The 6,000-nt window shown below is 38.5% G+C and overlaps 1 long non-coding RNA gene across 7 annotated transcripts in view; it reads right to left on the reverse strand.

The window, feature by feature from the left end:
- LOC125256551 overlaps positions 1-3,574 on the reverse strand; it is a 44,818-nt gene extending 41,244 nt beyond the window's left edge. For 3 of the 7 annotated variants that reach the window (XR_007182135.1, XR_007182130.1, XR_007182136.1), the window contains exons 1-2: positions 1,077-2,109; positions 792-985 (exon numbers count right to left, since the gene is read on the reverse strand). This is a non-coding gene — a long non-coding RNA (uncharacterized LOC125256551). Of the gene's footprint in view, positions 1-791; positions 986-1,076; positions 2,110-2,889 lie in introns of those variants that run through there. The other 4 variants (XR_007182132.1, XR_007182131.1, XR_007182134.1 and 1 more) reach the window with 4 other exon arrangements.
- Between the last annotated feature and the right edge of the window lie 2,426 nt (positions 3,575-6,000).

A 6,000-nucleotide genomic window follows, 5' to 3' on the forward strand; every position in this document is an offset into this window, starting at 1 on the left:
TAATATTATAAAGCGACAAGAATACTTTTTGTGTGCCCAAAAAACAAAATAACGACTTTTCAGCAATATCTAATGATGGTCGATTTCAAAAAACCCCTTCGAAGCTTTACTAATCTTTTGTTTCGAATCAGTGGTTCGGAGCGCCAAAGTCACGTGATTTCAGTAAACGAAGCTTCGTTATGTCATAAGTGTTTCGAAATTTCAATAGTTCACGTGACTTTGGCAGTTTGATACACGATCCGAACCACTGATTCGAAACAAAAGATTCATGAAGCAGTGTTTTGATATCACCCATGACTAGATATTGTTGAATAAAGTCGTTATTTAGTTTTTTTGCCGCACAAAAAGTATTTTCGTCGCTTCATAACATTAAGGTTGAACCACTGTAGTCACATGAACTGTTTTAAATATGTCTTTAGTAGCTTTCTGGGCTTCTGAAAGTGTTAATTATCTTGCTGGCAAAAGGCCTCACTGAGCCATCGGATTTTATCAAAAGTATCTTAATTTGGTCTTACGGGTGTGGAACGACATGAGGGTGCGTAATTAATGACAGAATTTTCATTTTTGAGTGAACTAACCCTTTAAACTGTAAACTTGTCCCTCAAATCTGATTGGTTGATTGAAATGTTGTTCCAGAAACATGTTGTACTTGGTGAAAACAGGTTTTGTGATTGGCTCTTGCACCACTGGAACATCTAATATTGACATGAATGGGGAATTCTAAGTTGAAAGAATCATAAAGCTCGTACACAATGTACTAAAAAAGAGAGAAAAACACCGAAGACTTTTACCTAGCTGTGATGATACAGCAATACCAGTACAAGCTCGTCCACACGATCTTGGCAGGACTGCTACAGTAGCTCCTGTTCAGAGGAACTCTGTACGCCTCCAAACTGGGGAGTGTCTTTGTTGGGCTACAGCCGTCTCTATGTCTGATAACCTCCAGGACGTAAGCTCCTCACACTCTCAACTTGAACGAGTGCCACTGAAAACAAAGAGAAGGTTGTCAAGGAAGTCAGACTTACAGAGCTTAAGAGAGAGAGATAGACAAGATAGATGTGATATAAATAGCAGACCTTGCTTGCTAAGGCATATTCTTTTTTGGGTGGCCGATGAGTGTTTTCAGATGGAAGACAATGGGGTCCCTGGTTTGTATGGAAAATCCTTAGAAGGGCTCCGTCCAGTGAATGCTGTTTATTTATGAACAAAAAGAGGCTGCAACACTTGTTAATGTCACGTCATCATCACAATGGTTTGTACACAGTGATCTCTCTATTCAACACACATTGTATATTTTAAAAGTTAATTTCTTCAAGCAGATAAATAAGATAAAATAAGAGTGCAATGTTAACTGCAGAAGGTAAATAGACAAACTGATTCACACAAAAATCTGAATTCTGTCATGTTGTTCTAAATCTGACTTACTTTCTTCAGTTTAACGCAAAAATATACTTACACTACCCTTCAAAAGTTTGGGGTCAGTAAGATGAAAGAATGAAGAAACTCATATAGGTGTGGAATGACATGAGGGTGGGTAAATGATGACAGAATTTCCATTTTTGGGTGAAATCCCCTTCAGAACACATGGTGCAGAGCTATAATTGGCAAGAAATTAAACACTACCATTCTCAACGTGTCTCATTTTGACTAATACAATAAAAAGTCCCTACCATTTATAAGATTTTCTACGATCAAGTGAGGGATATCTCTACAGAGCCATCTGGAGGATTACAGGCTGAGATGAAGATTAGAGAAAAGTAGTTTTAAATCTCAATGTGTGAACTTACTTAGAGAACAGCAGTGAATATAAAAAGTGCTCATTGCATTGCTGTGAAAATAAGTGTTATTTGTGTATGTTTGTAAAAACTTTACATTCAAGCTAATTCAGAGTAACCGTTCGCAAAGACCCGCCCCCTTTAGTTACTGTTGCTAGGTACGACAAGTCATGCTGGTCTCTCGCCTCACATCGCGTTCTCCCGCAGTAAAAAATACATCGCGGAGCAAAGAGGACACTGGCAATGCGTCGACAGAGCAGGTTACTTTTGATATGAAACAAAGCCAAATTTCACATTTTGTAATTTTCAAAGAAATTTAAACAATAAATAGGTTTTGTGGCTCTTTAATGTGTCGTGACAGATCACTGTAGCGCCTCGTTCAAGCGGCTCGTGAACCGATCATCTCTTCCTACTATTTCATTTCTAGCATCAAATAAACATGAATAAACATCACAAGGAATGTGATCAATCACGGAAAGACGTCAGTACACACCATTTTTCAAGTTCAAGTCCATCGATGTTAATCTACTCCCCTGACTGCTTTGTCGGACAAAATGGCGGATTCGGCGTTATGACTGGTTAGATCGCCTGTCAATCAATTCCTGGCTAAGGCATCGACGTCACTTTCCCGCCGAAAGCGCGCTCCCTCAGCTGGACTGAGTGGCAAAAGAACCTGCTGCGTGACTGGATTTAACAGGGGAAACTGCGACAACGCGAGTAAAACTAACGAATTACACTAAAGGTTGGAATTGAATGTGTTCCTTACAACTTGTCAAATAAACCTAATCCATGGATATTGACATGCAGCCTGGAGTCGTGTTTCCTGACATTTATATGTGCCCGATTTCGACGGCGGGGAGACACATAAAGCAAATCTGCCTGTGAATATTTTATATAACTACAATATCGGTAGGTTTAAATCCGCATAATCACTTATATCAATGTTATATCATCATATTGTCCAGCCCTAAAACATATATAGTTTTATATAGTTTTTTTGTCAGTGTTGTTTATTTAAAAACACCCAATTATGCAGAATATAAGATGGAAAATAATTAATTGATGAGTTGTCAAACTAATATATAACAATACAATATATACGGTATGATTTTACCTCAAAATCCAACAGTTTAACACAAAATGATAACTAAAACATGTTTCTGCGCTGATCTTCGCGTCCGGTGTGCGAGCCCCTTCAGTCTTTTGCCACGCAGTGGCCGTGACCGCAGTCGTAACGGTTGACGGTGACGTCACGTGCATACCCTCTGTAGACTAGATTTTTGTGCCATTTTTGTTTACATGTTTGAGTACAACTGAGCTGCATTTGCACAAGCTCTCTACAATGTTAAATTGTGCAAAAAGAACGTAATTATCTGGTCCTTTCATTTTCAAATGGCAAATGGGAATTCCTCCAATGCCACTGAGGCAAAGTATCTTAATTAGTAGATCGCCTCTGACCTTTCTCTGTTATCCTGCATAAAAGCAAGCGCAAGAGTTTCCTCTGCACAGCTCGATGCCTGACCTCAGTAAGACCCCTCAGAGAGTTTTTTTGTGAAGTCCATTGGCTAATGGATGAGGTGCTTTGATTATGAACATTTGGGGGTGTAATAATAATGGCATGAACAGTTATGATGCATAATCAGAGAGGTGTCATCAAATAAAAAAAATAAATAAAAAAAGAGAGGTGTCATCTGGGGCTGCTGTCCGTACTCAAGATAGCCTAAAAATGGAAGCACAGTCTCATATCAAGTTTCCTTAAAGGGTTAGTTCACCCAAAAATGGAAATTCTGTCATTAATTACTCACCCTCATTCGTTCATCTTCGGAAAACAAATTAACAAATTAAATTTAAACAAATTAAATTTTTCATAAAATCCGATGGCTCAGTGAGGCCTTCATTGACAGCAAGATAATTAACACTTTCAGATGTCCAGAAAGCTACTAAAGACATATTTAAAACAGTTCATGTGACTACAGTGGTTCAACCTTAATGTTATGAAGCGTCGAGAATACTTTTTTTCCGCCAAAAAAACAAAATAACGACTTTATTCAACAATATCTAGTGATGGGCGGTTTCAAAACACTGCTTCATATAGCCTTACGAATCTTTTGTTTCGAAGCGTATATCAAACTGCTAAAGTCACGCCCCCCCCATTGGTGAACCACTGAAATGACAAAACTTATGATGTAATGAAGCCTCGTTTACTGAAATCATGTGACTTTGGCAGTTTGATACATGCTCCGAACCACTGATTCGAAACAAAAGATTAGTAAAGCTTCGAAACTTCATGAAGCAGTGTTTCGAAATCGTAATCATAAAGTCGTTATTTTGTTTTTTTGGTGCACAAAAAGTATTTTCGTTGCTCCATAACATTAAAGTTGAACCACTGTAGTCACATGAACTGTTTTAAATATGTCTTTAGTAGCTTTCTGGTCATCTGAAAGTGTTAACTAACTTGCTGTCAATGGAGGGCTCACTGAGCCATCTGATTTTATCAAAAATATCTTAATTTGTGTTCCAAAGATGAACGAAGGTCTTACGGGTGTGCAACGACATGAGGGTGAGTAATTAATGACAGAATTTTCATTTTTGGGTGAACTAGCCCTTTAAGCAATGGGACTGACTGATGAACCACAAGTATTAAAGGGAAAGTTCACCCAAATTTGAAAAGAAGATATTTTGAAGAATGTTGGGAACCAAACAGTTTTCATGCCCTTTGACTTTCATTATATGTTAAAAAAGAAAAACCACAGAGACATTTCCCAAAACATGTTCTTTTTTTGTTCTGCAGAAGAAAGAAAGTCGGACAGGTTTGGAACGACATAAGGGTGAGTGAATGATGATTCATTTTTTGGTGAACTATCCCTTTAAGGATCTGCTGGTGAGGGTGTAATCATGTTGAACAATAGCACTGTGGTGGGAATAATATTTTAAGCTAAATACACACTCATTGTGATGAGGCATCACAATATTAATGAAGTGTACAATACAGCAATTGTTGCACAAGAGGTGTGCAATAGATCATCAGGGCAAACCAAAGGAATCTTTGAACTATAGAATACAATAATCAGAAAGTGCTCAGTCTGTGTTGAACTTGGACTAATGCCATCAACCTATCAGAACAGAGCTCTGCCTATCGCTATAGAGATCAGAGCAGAGCTCTGTCTTTTGGAATAGATTGCAACAGTGCTGACGTTAAACACGTTTAATAAAAAAAATAAGTTAAAAAAATGAGGGCTTATGGCTTCAACAAAAGCATATATAATCGATTAACAACCTTGTAGCTCACAGTAGGTTTATATTTAAAGTTTTAAAAGTTGTTGTTAAAAATCAATTCCCCTATGGAGAAAATGAATGTAATTTTTACTTCCAGAAATTTGACCTCTCTGTAGAGGTCAAACATGAGAATATACAGTGGATACGGAAAGTATTCAGACCCCCTTAAATTGTTCACTCTTTGTTATATTGCAGCCATTTGCTAAAATCATTTAAGTTCATTTTTTTTCCCTCATTAATGCACACACAGCACCCCATATTGACAGAAAAACACAGAATTGTTGACATTTTTGCAGATTTATTAAAAAAGAAAAACTGAAATATCACATGGTCCTAAGTATTCAGACCCTTTGCTCAGTATTTAGTAGAAGCACCCTTTTGATCTAATACAGCCATGAGTCTTTTTGGGAAAGATGCAACAAGTTTTTCACACCTGGATTTGGGGATCCTCTCCAGTTCTGTCAGGTTGGATGGTAAACGTTGGTGGACAGCCATTTTTAGGTCTCTCCAGAGATGCTCAATTGGGTTTAAGTCAGGGCTCTGGCTGGGCCATTCAAGAACAGTCACGGAGTTGTTGTGAAGCCACTCCATTATTTTAGCTGTGTGCTTAGGGTCATTGTCTTGTTGGAAGGTAAACCTTCGGCCCAGTCTGAGGTCCTGAGCACTCTGGAGAAGGTTTTCGTCCAGGATATCCCTGTACTTGGCCGCATTCATCTTTCCCTCTATTGCAACCAGTCGTCCTGTCCATTCAGCTGAAAAACACCCCCACAGCATGATGCTGCCACCACCATGCTTCACTGTTGGGACTGTATTGGACAGGTGATGAGCAGTGCCTGGTTTTCTCCACACATACCGCTTAGAATTAAGGCCAAAAAGTTCTATCTTGGTCTCATCAGACCAGAGAATCTTATTTCTCACCATCTTGGCAAACTCCATGCGGGCTTTCATG

This window comes from Megalobrama amblycephala, linkage group LG21 (assembly GCF_018812025.1).
Source record: "Megalobrama amblycephala isolate DHTTF-2021 linkage group LG21, ASM1881202v1, whole genome shotgun sequence".
Lineage (NCBI taxonomy): Eukaryota > Metazoa > Chordata > Actinopteri > Cypriniformes > Xenocyprididae > Megalobrama > Megalobrama amblycephala.